The sequence below is a fragment of the Leptidea sinapis genome, chromosome 25 (assembly GCF_905404315.1).
Source record: "Leptidea sinapis chromosome 25, ilLepSina1.1, whole genome shotgun sequence".
NCBI lineage: Eukaryota > Metazoa > Arthropoda > Insecta > Lepidoptera > Pieridae > Leptidea > Leptidea sinapis.
The window spans coordinates 11,148,046-11,169,597 of record NC_066289.1 but is presented as its reverse complement, the minus strand read 5'-3'; the positions used below and the strand labels follow the sequence as shown (position 1 = coordinate 11,169,597).

The 21,552-nt window shown below is 35.6% G+C and overlaps 1 protein-coding gene and 1 long non-coding RNA gene across 6 annotated transcripts in view; one reads left to right on the top strand and one right to left on the bottom strand.

Annotated features, from left to right (window-relative positions):
- The window catches only part of LOC126971976 (uncharacterized), a 500,026-nt gene extending 484,801 nt beyond the window's left edge, over positions 1-15,225 (bottom strand). Inside the window, exon 1 of the long non-coding RNA XR_007731019.1 lies at positions 15,193-15,225. This is a non-coding gene — a long non-coding RNA (uncharacterized LOC126971976). The remainder of the gene's footprint in view (positions 1-15,192) is intronic.
- Positions 1-21,552, top strand: part of LOC126971924 (dystroglycan 1) — a 139,819-nt gene that overhangs the window by 33,853 nt on the left and 84,414 nt on the right. For 4 of the 5 annotated variants that reach the window (XM_050818434.1, XM_050818432.1, XM_050818433.1 and 1 more), the window contains exon 1: positions 14,410-14,546. The exons of the other annotated variant lie outside the window; for it this stretch is intronic. The gene's annotated coding sequence lies outside the window, so the exon portion shown is untranslated. Of the gene's footprint in view, positions 1-14,409; positions 14,547-21,552 lie in introns of those variants that run through there. 5 annotated transcript variants of the gene reach the window in all.

Genomic DNA, 21,552 nt, shown 5'->3' with positions numbered 1-21,552 from the left:
ACGGTTTCATATACGGATTCTTTAAAATATCCCCATAAAAAATAATCCAATGGATTAAGATCAGGTGATCGAGCTGGCCATGGGATTGTACCTCCTCGTCCAATCCACCTACTTGGGTAAGACTCGTTTAAATATTCCCTCACTTGTCTGCAATAATGAGCGGGTGCGCCATCATGCTGTAACCACATCCTCTCACATACCTCCTGTGGTACATTTGCTAATAAATTACTTAAGTCATTTCTTAAAAATTGCAAGTACCGAGCACCATTAAGCCTCGGTGGGAGCTCAAATGGACCAATAAGTTTACCATCTAAGATTCCAGCCCACAAATTGACTCCAAACTGGTGCTGGAATCTATCTTCTCGTACAATACGTGGATTCACAACAGCCCATTCATGTAAATTATGAATGTTAAACACTCCAACTCTTTTAAAACACGATTCATCGCTCCATAATATTGAATTGAAAAATAGTGGATCTTGTCGGCATCGGCGAAGCATCTCTGCACAAAAATCTATCCTCCGTTGATAATCAGCAGGTAATAGTGCCTGCACTCGTTGAATATGATAAGGGTATAAACTGTTTCTTTTTAAAATGCGATGTACTGTTGTTTTTGCTATACCAGTACGTCTTGAAATACGACGAACACTCGTAGAAGGTTCTTCTGTCACTTCGGCCAGTATTTGAAGTTCATCGACTCTTCTAGGTCTTCCCACGTTGTTTGCAGCTCCGGGAATTCTGCCTTCTAAATACGCGTTATTTACACGGAGAAAAATTCGATGATCCGGATAGCGGTCGCGATTAGGATAGCGCTCACGATACGTACGGGCTGCTTGCCGAGCGTTTGCATTACACAGACCGTAAATAAAATACATCTCAGCATATTCACGAGGAGTATAGGTATTAGGCATTTTATAAAATCCGGGCAAACAGTATCCAAATCACAAAGACAAACAAGGTCCAATTCAAGCGTCAGTCACCAAAAAAAAGAGTCGTAATGGTAGCGAAGTAAAAAACACGTGTGCAGCTACGAGCTATGAGCAAGTCTCTGATGAAACTAAGAATAATTTGAAAAATTAGGGTGTGGGGATCATAGGCGTCGGCCAATAGGACCCCGTAAACGAAAAAGGTACCTGAGCGAGAAAGAGATAGCATATTGTGTTATCTCTCTCTCGATAACAAAATAATTCTCAGAATAGATAGCGCTTAAATGTTTCTCGCAATTGGAGTCTAAAATTGGTTATTAAGTTATTTTTTTTGTAAAATGTAATATTGTTATACCTTTTTGGAATCAGTATGAACTGCAGATGTTTTTTAAATAATGGTCCGCAAGGCTGTCATACATTTTTTTTGCACTAGCTTGCTTCAAACATCACGTTCCAAATTTAGTTATTTGATATTTGCGCATGTTTTGGTTTTTAATTTTCAATTTGGCAATATTTATTCACAAAAATGGATTTAATTGTGAAGACACATGTTTCCTCAGCCACCTTAAGTTAAGAAACAGGGCAAAATAAAAATAAAAAATATTTTTTTTCAACTTTTGTGTTGATAAGGGTAGAATTTTCAAAATAATGCTTAAAAAATCATATCTTTTGAACTACTGGCCCTAGAACAGAAAAATTTGGTGTTTTCGATAGATGATGACCACCCCTATCACGGGTATCCCGTTGGTCCACTGATTACGGGACACCCTGTATATGTGTACCTATAGTGAAAATGGTCTTTGTTTGAGGCTTTCACGCCTAAACCACTGATCCTATCGACATGAAACTACCACCATTCGATGCGAAATTTATCCTAGATGGTTTATTGCAACTTATTTTTTTTAATGTTTAATTTATTTCCTTTTAAAATTCGCCCAGCAAAGCGGGTGGGAACGGCTAGTGTAACATATAAATAAATCTTGTAAGTGTGGTTTAGTGCCGTTGGTCCCGTTTTCAAAATGCCATGAATAGCTCAAACCAAATTGTTTTCCGCCACATTGTCTTCAGCTAAAAGCTTATTCACAAATGGCGCTTTCAGAGAATGTTAACGTAATAGCTGGATGGTTATCACCTATTTTATTGTTAAGTGGGTCGTCAGCGTCGGTCGCTGAACTCTTCTTATTCTGTTATAAATCTTACTAGGTATTTTCTTATCAAGTATAATTATACCTCGCGAAGAACAAAGAGTTAAAATTACAAAGCTGCTTGGCAATCCTTGGCCAGTCGGAGAGGCACGTAAAGAATAAGAAGTATAACTGCTGTCATACTGTAAATGTAAAAACAACGATATGTTTTCTTCTTTTTCTCTCTTCCTGGCCTCGTACAGCCACTTTGCGCAATCAATTACCGGCTGCTGTTTTCCTGAACCGATACGACTATGGGACCTTCAAGAAAACTTCAAAAAAACAAGCATACGACACCTTAAAGGCCGGCAACGTCTCTTGTCACGGTTTGTTGTTGCGGATGTCCATGGACGGTTGGCTCCATTCCCCATCCCGTGAGGCTCTTGTCCGTTTGCCCCCTCTTATATAATAAAGCAGAGCATAGACAATCGTATTTATGTAATTGAAATCGAAGTATTTAAGCCAATAAATAAAGATATTTTGCTTTTACAAAGCTTTTTTAAATATGCTACGTCTATCCAGTTAGGGCCAGCTGTCCGTCTTAGGTCGTCTCCCTCGGCTTCTCTTAACCGCTGGGCCGCTCCACGATGTTATTCTCGCAATCCATCTCTAGTCTGTACATCTCGCGAAATGGCCAGCCTATTTCCAGTTTAGTTTTAATGCATAAGTTAGAGCGTCGGTCGCGTTGAGTTGGTTTTTATCTTAGTATGTCTTACTTTTAATTTATTTAAGCCAATATTTTAGCTAAAACACACCTACTCACTTATTCATCACATATCATGCTATCTGTATGGGGCTGTGCAGAGGGCGAGCGGTGTGGGCAGTATCATTCACTCACTATACGAATGCTCTTTCCACGCGGTTAAAAAAAAATTGTAGAGAATCTTGACCTTCGTCAGTTTTCCACTTATTACTAATTTTATCTCTTTATATGCAACATCAATTTGTTAAAACGATCATGTTAATAATTACTATTTCAGTTTAGTTAAGTTTTCTACTTATACGGTGGTTTTCCGTAATAAAAAGGAAAAGGTAACAAAGGATAAATCGATATTAATTAATATTATAAATGCATTGTTTAGATACTTCCTATCATTAATATAGTTTTAAAAATGAAATAATTTTATGCTCCAAACATCAAAAAGAAGAAATGTATTACAATACAATAGGGTCGAGCAAATTTCGTACAAAATGAGAATGACGCACGTGTTGTGTGATCATTAAATATATCGATAACTGTTGATGCATTAATGGGATTTTCGGAAGGGATTGTTAGTTGAGGGCGATGAGATATGCAGGCCAGCACCATACAGGCTATTTCTGGCGAAGGCATTGACCTGTTGATGTATGGACCACGTGAATCACTGTTAATTTTGTGGCATATTTGCAGGCGTATGAGGAAATGAAATAAAATGTTCGTATAAAGAATAATTTGGTTTTGTGTGGGTATGATTATGGTTTTGTTTATCTCCAATTTATTGCCATCATTGTAAAAGTAGATGAATTACGAAAACAGAAACGTTGTAACGTCGTATTTTATAATTTTCGTACAAATATGCCATGAACAGGGCTTCCAATCCCGCCTGTATTCAATCTCGGCATTTGCGGGACTACGAAATTTCAATCTCGCGGGATCTCGGTATTTGCGGGATCCCGCATATTGAAAATATGCACATTTTAAAACAATGAATTTATCAACTCCACAGTTATTTACGTACATATTACTATTAAAATGAGATCAATCAAATTATACTGATTTTTTCACACAAAAAAAAACAATAACAAATTCTGAATAAAAAGCAAAACAAAACAAATCGTTTTCAAAAAATACACATGGCAAAATTACAAAATCAATAAAAAAAAACACATTTTAAACTGATAAATTATTACGTAATTATTAAGATTTTCAGCTTTTAATATTAACTGAAATTGTTTGCGAAGGAAATACAACATTTCCAAACTGTCGTCTGCCAAACTACTGCGTATTTTACTCTATTACCTGGCCAGAAAATGCCCTTTCTGCTTCCACACTTGTGGGCGGTATACCTTTTAAGGGCTTGAATGAAAGATTCATTCACGTACGCACCCTTATTTTTTATTATATCCTTAAAGGATGTATCAATAAACATCACGAAAATACGAAACAGTTAACAACTGGAGTTATTAAGAATAATAATTCACGCAGATTATCCTATTTTCCATCGTATGCACGCTTTTTTTCAGTCCCGCAAATCCCGCGGATCCCGCGCCCGTAATCCCGCATCTCGCGGGATTGGAAAATGGTGCGGGATCCCGCAATACCGAGATCTCGGTATTGAGGGATTGGAAGCCCTAGCCATGACCGATTGTTCAAGACTAATTATGCAGTGCGGTTCCGTGTAGAATCATTTTTTGCCATAAAAATACCATTTATAAAGGTATAAATAAAATATTATGATAGCTGCATTTATAATATAAGAGACTTATTCAACATATTGGAATATTCGTTTAATAATTTTTATGGCATACTCGTAAGCTTCGTATGAAAAAAGTATCCTCAAATAATTTAATAGGTCTGCTTATCTATTATGTTTAGTAGGAATATATTCGGATCTCGCTTCTCCGATATCTTAACAATGCTTGTAAAGGTAATTGGGCGGAAAATCCCTAATTATGTCTTGGATGTGAGTCGGTATATGTATATTTATAATATAGGAGGAAATTTTTATATTTCAGCTTTTATAAAGCGCTATTTGGCGTCTTAAGCGGGTTCAATTTCACTACAACAATTCAAATTCAAATATTTTCAATCAAAATAGGATATGAGTCCCTTAATGAAAGTCAAAAACTACCACCCGTTCAGTAATAATTAAAATGAAAATTAGGAAATGACTTTAGAGTCTCAATACACACTTGTTTGTGTGGTGGCTAGCTGGTTTTGACCCACACTTGTTTTGGCGCAATGTTATAGATGCCCCTGGTGGTGCAAACGTGTGTGCGATGAATAAAAGAAGTTTAATTTGTATAATAATTATTAATCTCAGAAGTGAAGAACATATCGTTGTCCTGCATCTAATAATTGTACAGACTATGCCTAATTTGGGGCAAAACTATTCGTATGAAGTGTGTCGAGAACTAAAACGATTCCTCGAGCCTTGTGTTATCTTGGAGACAAAATGGTGCAGATAGGTTGACGAGTTTTGCCATCAATGTTTGATCTCCAGTACAATTGGCAACTCCTGTTATTGCTTGACTAGATCTGGGGCAGCTGTAGTGAAATGCACCATGAAGTGATTAACAACCATTTACCATAGCTTTTCTATGGGTAAGCTTTGCTTTAGGTGGTGTTTGACCTCGAGTTAGCCATTGCGATGTTCGCTTGCGATATCGTATTGAATCTAATTTTATTGCACGTCACAATTCGCCCCAAGATCCCATCATTTCTGAGCCGGTCTGACATGGTAAGTCAATCTTCAACGCGTGCCTCTCTGTATAAATGTATGGGGCAACCTTTTTTCAAGCTTTTCTATTTTACCTATTTGATGCAAATAGGTCAATTAAATCATGCCGCTGTTTCATTGCTATTTTGATGCAAAGTCCTTATTCTTCGTTATTTATTCAGACATTACTCATTAGTTGGCTTCTCTCATGGCTGGTCTTCCTCGTTCATTCTTCAAGTCGGAGTTTCCTCTACGGCAGCGATAAAATCTTGAACGCTCGGTGCGTTATTAGGCACATCCTCTCAGAGCGCAGCATTATTTATTATTTGAAGCTGTTTCTGCTGCATTAGTTCTCTAATTTCCAATATAATCCATCTTTTCATTTAAAGTCAAACAATAAAATTTTCTAAATCTAGATCGTTCTATTTGGTATGAAAGAAGTTTCATTCTCTCATGCACCAAGGAGTTTTAATTTAAATCCATAAAAGGTAGTACTCTCAACCGTCAATTTAATACTTAAACACGAATTAGTTAATTAATCTAAGATACACATATTGATTCATTAATTTTAATATTTGTTTGTAAACTGTGCGCTCTATTATTAATTCCTATGAGTCGGTTTGATAACTAGTGACGTTACCCACGCCTTTGTCACTTTTATTTTATTTTAGCACTGCCGGTGCGAGTGGTGACATTAGCAGAGTGGAATAATTGTATAAACTTTTTTACCAGTGGGAGGCTCCTTTGCACAGGATGCCGGCTAGATTATGGGTACCACAACGGCGCTTATTTGTGCCAGCAGTAATGTGTAAATATTACTGTTTCGGTATGAAGGGCGCCGTAGCTAGTGAAATTACTGGGCAAATGAGACTTAACATCTCATGTCTAAAGGTGACGAGCGCAGTTGTAGTGCCGTTCAGAAATTTTTGAGTCTTTCAAGAATCCTGAGCGGCACTACATTGTAATGGGCAGGGCGTATCATCGTACCATCAGCTGAACGTCCTGCTCGTCTCGTCCCTTGTTTGCATGATAAAAAACTAAATCCATAAGAGATTATTATTTGTTAAATACGGCTGAATTAAACAAATATTACTTTCGTGAAAGCAACGATAGGTATACACATACCTAGCTGTGTTACGCACTGATAAATTAGCTTCAGTTCATCCACATAATATTTAAGTACACAAATATCATACAAGTAGGTATCTGTATAAGTGGCTATTTTGGAAATTTTCAAATAATGACGTTATATAATAATTACATAACAAGCGAATAAAAATTAAGTATTATAAAATATAGGTTAAAAAAAAACTTAAAAATTACAAAACGCTTCTAAAGCAATTTTCAAAATGGAGAATTTGTTTTTAATAGCAATATAAAGTCCACTGGGACTCTTTTATTTAAGCGAGTAGACCTTATAGTGCTATTTGCTATAGCACATATTCTACATTAAAAAAAACCGGGTTGCACTCCGGGAGTGCCAGCAGAAGTGAAAACTTGAACATTGCATAATAACATGTAGTGCGTTTTTTAATATTTTGGAATCCTTAGGGAATTAATTCGCACGAATTGCTTCATTTATTAACATAAAAGTACCTACTAGTATTTATGTGGTTAAATACAATATTCGTATATTGCGCTATCGTATACAAAGATGACAATATATGTTAAATCAAAATATATGGTCGATAATACTTCCCTGAATGTCGAAGGGTGCATCGAAGGCCAGATACCCAGTTTATTCTATTGCGAAACGCATCAATGTTGACTTATTGTAATGTGAGTTGTGACCAACACGATCGTTTGTCCAAGTGTAAAAAAAAACATCATATGGAGGACGTAGGTTCTTCGGCATCAGCTGGACAGCGTGATCGAAGCCTTATTAGAACTTAAGGCTGGCTCTGTTCAGAAGCTATTTCAATTTTTAAACGCGATAAAAATAAAACGTTGCCACTAACGATTTTGTATTTTTAAATGAATATATCGCTTATGGGAACCATTATCCATGTTTTAGGGGACAAGTTGTGTTAAATGCTTAGATAATTTCTACGTCTTAATACCAGCGCATTATGTAGCACAATCATTATTTCAGAAGTTTTAAATTCTTTCGTAATCCGCAAAACAAAACCGAGCATCTTAAAAGCCTTTGAAGTATTATTATTAAAGTGCTCCTGCATTGCTCGTAATAGGGGATAACTGACGTTTTCACAGCATTCGCAGTCGGAGGTTCTTTTTATGACAATAGACGAGCAGGACGTTCAGCTGATTGTAACTGATACGCCCAGTCCATTACAATGCAGTACCGCTCAGGATTCTTGAAAAACCCGAAAAATTCTGAGCGGCAATACAACTAACTACGCTCGTCACCTTAAGACATAATGTTATGTTAAGTCTCATTTGCCTAGGATCATTCATCATACAGGCAAAACTAAAAATTTGTATGATCCATATTTTTTTGCTATGGTAATATGTTATATATTACGTGATACTAATATAGAGTTTATATATATATATAGGGTTGATATTTTATAGTTTTGTATTTTTTTATCTAATCTGCTATCTACTTTCGAACTTTACAATTTTCATAGCGTTATCAAACGTTAATGTTAATTTGATATGATCTAAATAATCTAACCATTTAAAATCTTAGGGGTGTTTTCGTGTTAATTACAAGTGAAATTACTGGGCAAACGAGTCTTAACATCTTATGTCTCAAGCTGACGAGCGCAATTATTGTAGTGCCGCTCAGAGTTTTTGGGCTTTTCAAGATTCCTGAGCGGCACTGCTTTGTAGCAGGAGCAGGGCGTATTAATTACCATCAGCTGAACGTCCTGCTCGTCTCGTCCCGTATTTTCATTTTAAAAAAAATGCGATTAATTTGTTCAATTTCTGCGTTTCCTGTTGAATTACACAATTTGCAGCCTATTGTAATTCTAGAGTTGGTCTACGATCTTTCTAACCGAACACTATTAAGTTTCGCCAGCGAAAACAATGCTATGTAATTTCAGGAGTGACCGCAACATTTACGAGCTGATGCACTCCAGCTCGTAAACCCAACACCACTCCGACCATTGTTTTGTGATGGCTATCTAACTCAACTGTCAATAGCATAGTGTGTTAATGACGCGACTATCACACATTCTAAAAGGATACACACATTCAATGCGCGCATCAAGCAAAGCCTGCTTTTCAGTGTAAAAAGTAAAATATTTTCATGTTAAAAGTTTTATACGATATATTATAATATATAATATAATTATGTGAAATGAAAGAGCTATATAACTACACAGAGTAAATTTTAAGTATACCTTCTTAATAATACAATAAGTAGTGCCTTACGGAAAGTGACAATGACACACACAACACACACGCACATACACACACACACACACATACGCACGCGCACACGCACACACACACACACTGTTCCTGTTCGAATAATATTTTTCTTTTGTTATATTATACTCTTACTTAGATTTGTGATCCCTAGTTTTTGGTACTGTTAATATTAATTGATATGGAAGAGCGTGGCACAGGTGTTCCTCACTTCATAGAAGGTCATATCCACTATTTTGTTTATACTATTTTTGTTACTGAAATAAATATTTTTCATTTTTTTTTTGATCACACACAAATTTGATCACTAGAACGTGAGAAAATACAGAAACGGATTATTCGGTTTCGTTTACGTAATAAAATCCATTCTTTTCCCCGCACGTTTATCAAGGCTCCGAATATCTTGTTCTTGTTTGTGTTGTCTGACCTAAATATCCAAGTTGATAATGAAAAGCTCCGTCTTAACATAAAGTAATTACTGAACATGTGGAATGCGGATTAATGTTCCACATAGGCTTACATCCTCTTGGTTAGTTGCGAGAGCAATCATTACGAATAGGACTCGGTATATTTACAAACTATTCTGCAACGTTATTCGAACCAAATTCGAGTTTGTCTTTCTTATGTTCATTTATGAGAACAGCGAAATAATCGCTCATAAATCTACTGGACTCATAGTTCACTATAAAACGTTACTTATGTGCTAATGCTTCATATTTTTGAAAAGATTGTCGTATTTCAAAAAAATTCAAAGAGTTCCTTTGATCATCATATTTGACTACGACAATTACTTGACCATAACGACGTTACGGTAGGTGACCCATATATCCGGATGGCATAAAAAAGTTTAGAAGTAGTATTGTTAATTTGCTCCTAAGAATTGAAAAGTTCTGTTACTTTGTCATAGATCTCATAATCAGAACCTAACCAGACTCTCACCAAACTACATTTGAAGTTATATCCTTTCCAATAAAAAAAGAATTATTGAAATTGGTTGGCGCGATATTGAGTTATTCGTTAATTTGTCGCGCGCATACCTATAGGAAATTAAAGACTTCTTATGTTTTTCTCATGGTTGCTATTGTCAGATCTGGACCAATAGAACCACATCGTTTTCAAATAAAAAAGTATAATCAAAATCGGTTCACCCTGTCCAAAGTTTTGAGGTAACAAACACAAAAAAAACACAGACGAATTGAGAACCTCCTCCTTTTTTGAAGTCGGTTAGCAAGGGATGAAACTAGTGTAATTATTTACTAAAATCTAGCATTAAAACAATCGGATAATAATAGAAACAATCTACCGCTTGTTCCCATCTATTTTTATGTAGTAATATAGATCAAACCAGTCCATTAGTCACATTTTATCCAGCTCGAATAGTTTTGGACATAATCTTGGAATAAAGTTTTCTCTGATCGCTCGCTGAATTCGTAACGACGCTGAACTTTTCTGGCACATATGGCATTGTAACTAGTTGTGCTGGTGAGATATTTTTAAACGTTTTTCTACGATTTCATCAAAGATTTATTTAATATTTAATTTACGTGCAATTGTGCAAACTGTTATACTTCCTCTATCAACTGCGTTACCGTGTTAGCTTTTGTTTATCATTTCTTTATCATCAGTTAGAGTAAAAGTTCTTTCAGGAAAATTTCTTGATGTTTCAAGATGTAAAACTATGAAATCTCCTATCAATATGTTATAAAATTGTATTGTAATAATAATACAAATAAAACCTATTTATTTCCAATCTACTACTAAATTACATTCTTACAGTTATATCTATGATTACATCTATTATAATAAATATTACTTATTGTTAGCATTATTTACATAGAAAAGAAAAATATATATATATATAATTTTTATTTGTATTAATGACTGTTATTCTGTACTGTCTTCATCATTATTGATTGGAACCCCTTCTTGGGTATAGGCCTCCTCCAGCTTGTTCCATGCCTCTCTGTCCATTGCTATCTTTTTCCATAAGTGTCCTGCTGTCGCTTGAATGTCTTCTATCCACCTTTTCCTAGGACGTCCTATTCTCCTTTTTCTTATTGTATTGTAATCATCACTTAAACCATCTTTTTCTGTCACTTTCTTATTTTAACCCTTGGCTTGTATCATATCGTGGTCTGTCTATTCGCTTATCAATTTTTAACCCTTTTACTTAGGTACGAGTGGACAGCAACAAATTGCGATTATCATGAAATAATAATGGATATGAAAACATGAAACTGTAGGTAAACGAGCTTCACAATTAAACCAAGCAAAACATATTGGCGAACTAGGACGAATTTATCACTTTTCAAATTAAAACTTAAGGGTACTTCATCAAATTCGGCGAGTTACAGTCTTACAGCTTAAGCTTAGTTTAGTTAAAGAGAAATCAACAAAATTGTTATTTGTTGTTGTATTATACGATAGAGTGCAAACACGAATAGGGTATTTATCATAGGAGTCATGATGGAATGAACAAGTAACACATGTGATGTTCTGTGGTATTGTCACTTATGCCTTTAAAAAGTTTGTGAATATCCTCGCAATGAAATATTTAAAAAAAGGTTTAATTAAAATCGTTGAAAAGGTCTCGCTAATTTGTCCCCATCATATAACACGTGTTTAATTCGATGTACATATTTCTTAAAGGCCGGACCGCATTACAGCGGCGCCTTGCAGCACTGCACAGCGCAGCACAAAGCATCCAAATATTATTTCAATCATTTCGTATGAGGGATGTCGCACTAGAGCGGTGCTGCATTATTCGTTGATGCGCGTCGCGGCAAAGTTGCCTACGAGAAAATATTTTAACCCGCAGCGCAGCGATGGTCAGTGCGACACAGGAAGCGGCGAATCGCTTTAGTATGCACATTGTTTATTGTGTATTTTATAGAATCTTCTTTTCGGCGTTCTGAAGTAACTGTAAAATCGTGCAGAGTCATTGGTTTCTCGCCTTCATCAGAAGGCGAGGAAACATATAGTAATAGCCTTCTTGATAGCGTGACCTTGGTTTGTGATCAATCCATTTCTTCTCAGGTCTGAGGCATTCATTTTGGAATGGGTGGTAGTTTTTGACTTTCAATAAGTGATGTCACATCCTATTTTGAATAAAAATATTTGAATTTGAATCTTCTTATTTTTTTTATTTATATTAATAATGACTAAACCTTCTTTACTAAAGTAATCTTCATCTAACTCTGTAACGTTTGCCACTTACTGCAGTTGTAATGCGATAGGTACCGTCGACCGACTTGAAGCGACGCGCCGCACAACGCCGCTCTAATGCGGTCCGATCTTTAATGTTTCGACGTGTCGTTATTGCGCGAAACTCTTTCGCGACAACGTATTATTTTCGTAGGCAATTTGTTACTATCTGGGTTCACTGGAAGCTGAATATATTATGACGTATGTTGTAATAAATCCTCTAGAAGATTATTCTTGGACAACGTGTCGGGAAGATGTGAGAGGAATTTGTGAAATTTACGTTCAATTTAGTTTGACTATATTTCACACGAACCTTACAATACATTTTCAATTAAGTATATTTAGTCTGACTGCGCAACGAAAAGGAGGGTAATGTGTGTCTCTCTATGTATGTATGTTTATATCTTTGTAGAGCTTTGAGTGAAATTCATTATTTTTGATGATGAGAAGTAACCGTGATTGGTTCTCTCTGATAATATTCAATATTTATATTTTGTCTATCATGTATTGTACAAACCATGGGTTTTCCAAGGCAGTGTGACATTCGAAAACCCATTTTGAATAATTTTCATATGGAATTAAAAAAACATTATCGGAAATTCTACGCATATGTAAATTAACTTTCGATAGGTCCTTTACCGAAAGTTAATTTACAAATTTTATGAGTTCCAAAATTAAATTATGCCCTACTTAAAAGAATTATAATTTTAATAACAGTGATTTATAATCCGTTAAAAAATTCAAGTGATTCTGTTACATATAGGCTTATATTGCTCACTAACAGAATCAAAGAATGGAACAAAAGCTGTACTCTAAAAATTTCTTGTTTTTTAGATAATACACTCTGTATTTTGTTCCCTTGCCCATTCAAGTTGTTTCTACTGATTCAAGTCGGTTTTGCGTTGAGCTCGTTGAGCGTTCATTCATGACTATTGTGTCTGTAAAAATAAGAACTCCAACCATTGTTAGGACCGGTCAATCTTGCATACTCAGCAACTTTTAAGTGATCCCTGCTGCCTAAGTATTGGTAAACTTGGCGTAAAAAAATGTAGTTTTGTGATTGCTTCCTATGGGCTTGTTGAGAAAGCTCATGGTCGCTCAGAGGGCAAGGGAGAGGGCTATACTCGGAGTTTCCCTGCGAGATCGTATTAGAAATGAGGAGATCCGTACTAGAACTAAAGTCACCGACATAGCCCAAATGATTGCGAAACTGGGCAGGATATATAGTTGACAGAAGGCCGTTGTGACAGTTAAGTTCTCGAATGGCGACCACGTACCGGATGACGGAGTGTTGGTAGGCCCCCACAAAATGGACCGATCGTCGTGGAGATCTTTGGGGGAGGCCTTTGTCCAGCAGTGGACGTCTTCAGGCTGATATGATGACGATGAAGGTAGGTACTATATGAGGATCCGAAATCTCCTTTATATAGATGTGATGTAAAATCATGTTTAGCACGAACATGTCTCTCTGCATCGATAAACACAAGTTCCGTGTGAGCATCCATCGATATGCCGTTCCAATCCATAAATCATGCGCCTTTGAACTAAGCCCAACGAAATTTTGAGCATATCGTTGTCCACGTCTACGGTAGACTAGTCTGTGACCATCTGCACCATAAAAATAAATTCTACACCCATCTGTGAATAAACAGTGACTATATGGAGGCCCATTGCTCTTCAGTTCAATTCAATTGATCATAAGTAAGCTGCGGAAAATTTTGCACCATCTGCTCATTTGATAGCTGTTATATCATCGCTCTTTTAGCCTTGTTCTTGTGGTTCGTGTATTAACTGCAGCTGTTGGAGCTTATTTTAAATGTTAATATATCTTTAATTAATGTCCCTGTCGTCATGAGACATTGTAAACCACCTTTCGAAAGGACCTGTCTCCAGAAACCTACTACTCGTGGAACCGTAGAATGATTTACTTTTAAATGTTCAGCAATTGTTCGTTGGCCTGGGGCTTCTTCTAGGTAATTAACAATCAATTACAATAAACGTAACACAGTCACACAATTATAAATAAATTGCCACGATTTATTTGTAACAGATCCCCATTTTTGTTTGTAGCCAGCCAGCGAAGAAATTAAATCGCGTAATTGCAGCATAAGTAAAGATATTACTTTCTTTCTTAAAAATTTTGCGCAAAAAGTTTGTGAGGTTGGTATGGAAATATATACGTAAGCCATCTCTCGTACTCCATTAATTACAAACCTTTTCAACACTTGCGATAATCGGAACAATTTCGGAAGCCAGCTGATCTCCAAGCAAGGGGTACAGTGCGTAGCGGCGGAGCGGGTTACGGGACGGGGGAGGGTTATATCGAGTGCAGTCGCCTCTCTAGCGTCAGCCTCGAACGACGCGCTTGTGTCACTGTCAGTAGTGGTCTACAAACATCAGTGAGTGACCTGTGAACCACAGATTCGGAATAGTGATTTCAGTGATATTTTTTTGGACTTAAACTGTGCAACCACAAGGTTTGTAATATTTCTTTTAAATATATTCTTAAGCTAATCGGCAGCTTTGAACTCTGTAGTGTAAACGCGCCGTCAATAAGCACCCTTAAAAATCATGTGTAAAAGGTGTCGCGTACTTTTAGAGATTTGTCATACAGGGTTCAAAAAGCACATACGCTAGACGCCCAGACAACGGTTAATTGCAGCGAACGTTACCAATTATTGTTATCTTTGCGTTTTCTGTTGTCTTAGTACCTTCACTAAGCTACATATTAATTATTATCAAACAACAAAACACTGTGTTGTACTTTCATTATGTACACTAATGCTATCAATTATTTAATAAATTCCAACAAAAAATCATTGTTTTATTTACGTTGTAAAAAATATTGCTGGAGAAAATACGTTCTTGCTTTTGTGTATATTGGAACAAATATTTTCAGGTTGCATGTTGCCTGAGTAAGTACCATTACATTTAGCTGTTCCACCTTCGCACGACACGCCACAAGTTAGGATTTCATCCCCACCATCTGGATGTGTGGCGGTCCTCCACAGTGCGGTTTTCAAGGAGCTTTCTTCCTCGTACTATAAAGCTGTGGAATGAGCTTCCGTGTGCGGTGTTTCCGGGACGATACGACATGGGTACCTTCAAGAAAAGCGCGTACACCTTCCTTAAAGGCCGGCAACGCTCTTGTGATTCCTCTGGTGTTGCAGGAGAGTGTGGGCGGCGGTGATCACTTAACACCAGGTGACGCGTACGCTCGTTTGTCCTCCTATTCCATAAAAAAAAAAAAAAAAAAAAAAAATTGTTAGTATTATATTTCTTTTTAACTAAAAACGAATAGCATTTTACCTAGTGTATGTATTTGAGATGTTGTAATGTGCTTTGAATCTTATGTTATGATTATAACATTTAATAATGTTGAATTAGAAATATTTATATCAAGACCAAATATCTGATTTTACTTTATTTGCAGTTGATAAAATCTTTAAGTTAATTATAAAAGAAGTCTTCAACCGCGTGTATGAACTTTGTATATATTTTATTCTTCTTATTTGGTACAACATGGCCGTCTTCAACTTGAGACGGTCATGAGTATTTTTACTAGTTAATTACTTAATTAATATGTGTAATTGTAGTATACCAATTTGAAACTTATTTATCGTTATGAAATAATTACAGTGGGATAAATAGGTAAGTACTTTGTTTTTATACAAACCACAGCCTACCTTAAACTTTAATGATTGTTATAAAACTATAACATGGTAATTAATAAATAACTGCAAATAGGTTTTTTGTGCTTATTTTCAGTGCAGCCCTATCGTTAAGACTAATGATCGTCTCAAGTAACATCCGGCCATGCTAATTGATATCAACTTCATAATAACAACTCATATTTAAGTAGACTTTCTCGAGGAGATCTTAAAATATATGTACTTAATACCAATTACAATAATATATTTTCCAAAAAGAGATTACATAAAGATAACATTAAAGTGTATAGCAATAATTCACAGATTATCAGAAAATTTTAAATGTTTAAAAATTTCTTATTCAATATCACTTGTATAATTTTTAAATTAAGTTATAATTAATTAATTAATTCATAAGGGCTTAAAAATCTTGTAGCTTGTTACGATATCTTAATACCTATACAACTTTTGGTTGAACCCTACAAAATTGGACGAAAAAATATTAACGATCGAAAAAAATACTACGAAACAGGAAAGACAAAACTTTCCTGTAACTTATTGAAACATAGGTATCACTGAAATATCCTTTTTTTTGCATTCCATGCTTATCTTCAACAGTAATTCATATAGTCGTACATATAGACCATAGATATTCCAAATACACATGGTTTGCAACAACCTGTCCAAAGACATAAAAGAAGTCCTTTATGTAGGTATGTTTAAAATTAATATTTTAGTCATTCGTTAATTCTAGTAGTTATTTTTATTCTACCTTGTGTGTGTTTATAACTTTTCCATTGTCTTCAAGCGACAACTTAGCAAATACTTATACTAACGTGCCAACTATAATACTTTAAATTTAACTTTATACACAGTCAATGAAAACTATTATAAAATACAATATTTGAAAAATAATAACAAATACAATGAATTAATATTTGCCATATTAGCATATTAATACGACACGAAGCCTGTCAAATAAATATATTTTAAATTGAATAACAACCAAGCAATGCATGATTATCGCGTCTTGAAATAAATGCCGGAGTAAGTCGTAATTACGTTGGAGTAAGTCGTAAAGCATTGCGGGCATCATTACAAGCTGAAATAGTTTACAATTTATTGAGTGTACGCGAACACGCGACACTTTCATCAGCTTATCCACGAGTACATCTGACTACCTATGTAGTTATGTTAAGCTGGATTATCCACGCTAAAGTAGGATTTTTTTTGTGTAAAATTTACTGCTACGAGATTTTCTGGAATAAGATTATAATGGAAATTATAGGATTATATAACCAGTGGTAGGCTTCTTTGCATAGGATGCCGCCTAGATTATGAGTACCACAAAGGCGCCTACTTCTGCCGTGAAGCACTAATGTGTAATTATTACTGTGTTTCGGTCTGAAGGTTAGGTTAAGGAAGTTAAAACTTCCTCAGTCTTAACAAAATTTATAATGCTTGGAAATGCCATGTCTATCCAAGCCTCTAATTGTAAACAATAATTATAATTAAACGTAATTATTACTAATTAGCAAGGTTCTAATTGAAGCTTGAATAAAAACAATCATTGCTTTATAAATATTGTTGGCGCACAAAATAAGCGGTAATGCAGTTATGTTTATCTTATTTGAATTTTAAACCAATCACTCTCAAGAGAATATTTATAATTTTATGATATGACAGTTTGACCATATTAAAATATTGTCAGACGAACACACGTATGCTATTTGTTCGTCTGACTATATTTTTAATACGCATAATATATAAACACAAGGGCAAACTGTCATATCATAAAATGATAAATATTCTTTTGAGAGTGAATGATTTAATCCAAATAGGATAAACATAACTCGCTATACATACAAACATAACCGCTTACTTTATTGTTTGGTTTGTTCACTGATGTTGTGTGACCGATGAACTTTGTATTAAATCAAATAGTAAAACTTTAGTTCTTGTCGCTGTTGGTAAAGTTATAGTCAGATTTTTTTATTGATCAAGCGCCAAATATGAAAAATAATGAAATTCAAAGATCCAAATCCAAATACCACACAATCGGAATAGTCAATTAGATATTAGGCATAAAGAAGTGCCTTTGCATCACCAATTTTTTTATGGAGCTAGGGGATAGTTGGTAATGCGGTTCACCCGTCGCTGTCGCCCACAAAATTTAAAATAGGGTCTAAAATCACTTGTTGAACGTCAAAAACTACCACCCATTCGGAAATTTATGCATTCGAGCTTTGCACGTGTTTAAGGCCGTCAAATAAATTTAATTGACACAACTTCAGCATGATGGTTATAATTTTTGCAAGCTAAATAGAAAATATATTGATTAGTTTGTTGCCGATATTTCTTTGGAAATTTTTGAGTCAGCGGTAGTGTTGAAATATGGATTTCACGATTCAAAAGTGTCTTTCATTACACCGTATCCGGCCAGTACCAGTTCAATAGAAATGTTGAATTCAGAGCCCACGCAACGCACTAGATGCACTCACCGCTGACGCATTCTCGACGATCGACCACACCGCCGTTTCTCTCGACACGCTAACGAACTGATATTATATACGCTTATGTTTACATTGTAACTGATTATGGCAATACATACACTCTTACGTGGGGCAGCTTTTCTATAAAAAGGTTTGGTCATGTAGTGAAGATAAATGAAGAAGAAAAAAGCTAATGTGATGGCGCGGAAAGGCGACCCTGAATACATTCCACGTTCTAGTCGGGGATGTGATGAAAAGGAGACTGGTCAAGAGTAACACATAAAAGATAGCTTGCATGAAAGGTTAGGAACGGGACGGATGTTAGGACTGAATAGTGACCTATGTTGTCAACCGAGAAAAGTGATTCAGCAGTGACTGAAGGTTTGTGGTATAGTTTGATAGTGCATAGAAAGTACAAGTACAAATAGTAATTCAAGTTCGATGTGAGAAAATGTCTTTAAGACCCACTCAGTTCTTATGATTCTTCCGATGTTGCAAAAGATCATTGAATGATCTTGTGGCGGGAGATCATGTTCCATCAGGCAAGTGGCTTGTTTGTGCTAGACGTGGGGACATAAAGCCCTTATTTATGGATTTATTAGCTGAAGTCTTGAGTGAGCTATTTTAAATGTTTGTTTGTAAAATTATTATATGAGAAAACGATTTGTCATAGTATACGGGATAATTTATAGTTTATTAATATCACACATTTTATAAAAAAAAAAAAAAAAATTGTGTTCATATTTGAGGGTGTCGAAGATTATTTATTATAATACATGTTTTCAACAATAGATTTTATTTATGATAATAATTTTTTCACATTACACTATTTCGTAAAGAGAAATTTAGATATGTCTTATGTCGTACTAAATTAATTGGTTAAAAAACCAGATAAATGAAAAGACAACTGTTACATTTTTAAATAATCTAGTTTTATATGATATGTCTTTTGTTAAAATTGATAAACTTTCAGTCAAAATAGAATGCTCCTGCAGGTCATGGTAACTCAAAAATAATATTACTCGTAGTTAAGTATTCGTATCCCCTTGCTACGTGTCGGGCAGGGGCGAGATCTCGCCCCTAAACCAACTCCGCTTCTCAGCCAGCGACTGGAAGGAGAAATAAATGTAATATTTTCCCCTAAATTCTAGTGTCAATTTGACGGAGCATGAAATCAATAGCGCCTCAGCCGCCGAGATCCGGGCCTCGCTGTATCGATTATAACAGAATTATTGTTCTATTTTACTTGGAACAGGTGCTCTTATGTAAACTGTTGGGAGCACGGTTGGAGGGGTGTTTTTGACACTCTGATTGGGAAGTTCGATCCTAACTAAAACATCACTGCACTGTGCACTAAAGATATATTTAGTTCGGCAATACCAACATACTACCTATTTAGCAAAATATTACCTTTTTTAAATTTTAGCCCAAGATGAGCATGACATGTTTTGTAGGGTATAAGTATTACCTATTTATAAACTTAACATATTGAACCGGGCTTTGATCAAAATCTCAAGCGTTTATTTCTGTTTTGCGAGAAATCATTTTTTTATATAGGTATGTATATCATATTCCAGCCATACTAAGGATAAACGATAGAAAATATATTAACGTTATTGGTTAATAAATAACTAACAGTTGAGTCCTACAATTTTCTAACAGCGGCTTGAGAAAATATTGAATTTAGGTATTACATCAGCTTTAACAATTTCCTTTGTTATTTACTTCGCTCTTACAGTCCGCAAACTTTACCACTGTTCGCAGCCCTGGTCGACATCCGGGCTAATTTTCTTTATTGAAGTTTTTAAACAATGTTCCCGTGGGACCGGCTTTCCTAAATTAAAAGCAGCGTTTAGCCTGTATTTATAACCGCCATACCAGGGTAAAAATTTGATTAAAATTCTTCATTGAAGATATTTTGTGTCGCACTTGCATCAATTGATTCAATTTCGCGCTATACATTGAATGAACCGACAACCACGATCTCACCTTATTAGAAATTATAAACTATATGTGCTAGACTACACGAGGTAGGTATTTTTATTATGACTACTATAACGAACTTTATTATTACTACTTACACGAATTTATTAACGTAAATGTTATCAATGGCAAACAATGTCTCGGTTATCATTCATCATCATTTCAGTCGGAAGACGGCCACTACTGGACAAAGGCCTTTCCGAAAGATCGCCATAAGGATCGGTCCTGCGCTGCCCTCATCCAACCGGCGATCTTGACCAGATCGTCGGTCCATCTCGTGGGGGACCTACCATCACTACGTCTTCCGTTACATGGTCACCATTTCAGAACTCGGTTTTATCTGAATTTAACAGCATACTGTAAAATGGGTATAATTATAAATCTTCACTATAATTTACTATCATATGTAAGTATGCCTCAATATGTTCAACATTATAGAGGCAATAAATTACCCCGCGAACAGCAATGTGATCACTAATAGCTTGCTTCGCTCCTATCGTTAACAAGTTGAATTGCTTTGAAACAATTAACTGCTGCGAAATGTGGAGCAAGAAATTGTATTACGCGTCAAAGTAGGAAAGTCTCGGTGAGTGCATCCTTGAAGAACTCGCCAAAGTTGCTACGATGCAAGTTCTGATGATAATGACTCGGAAAATTGTTGCACGCGAAGCTTTCGTTATAAGTTAAGTTAAAAATTGCATGAACATTTTGTGATGTTTTTCATCATATGTACATTATCACCAGTGGGAGGCTTCTTTGTACAGCATGCCCGCTAGATGGCTGCTACAGCAGCGTCTGCTGGGAAGCAGCAGGCAGTAGGTGGTCATTTTTCCTCAGTAAAAATAAGTCTACGGACGAGCAGCATTATATGGATGGTGTATGGGATATTATTACATCGCCGCCCATGAAATTAACAATTATTAATCATTTACCATCGAGATTTTATTTTAAACTTAAGCATCGTTCACAACGTAAGACCGACAATCCATATTTCATAGCCCTCACATTCGTGAATGGCGTTTCTTTGCCCCATCAGAATTTAGTAATTAAGCATTCTACAACCGGAATTAACAACTGGACTTGGTTTTGAGTAGGTACCATTTCTGAAGTCCTATCGAAATCGAAACACAATGCAAAGAAACTCAGTGCCCATTTAATTATGAAACTTAGTTTTTTCAAAACTGCACTGAGGAAATCACACATCTAGATGGTAAGGATAATATTTATGCGATGTTGAGATTCGGCGACAGGAATCAGTTTTTGGGAACACTCCGTGATAAATGCGGTAAATAATTAATACGCTCGCATATTTATAATTATTAATGAGCTAATTATTTGCGTGAAATTATCATCCGAAA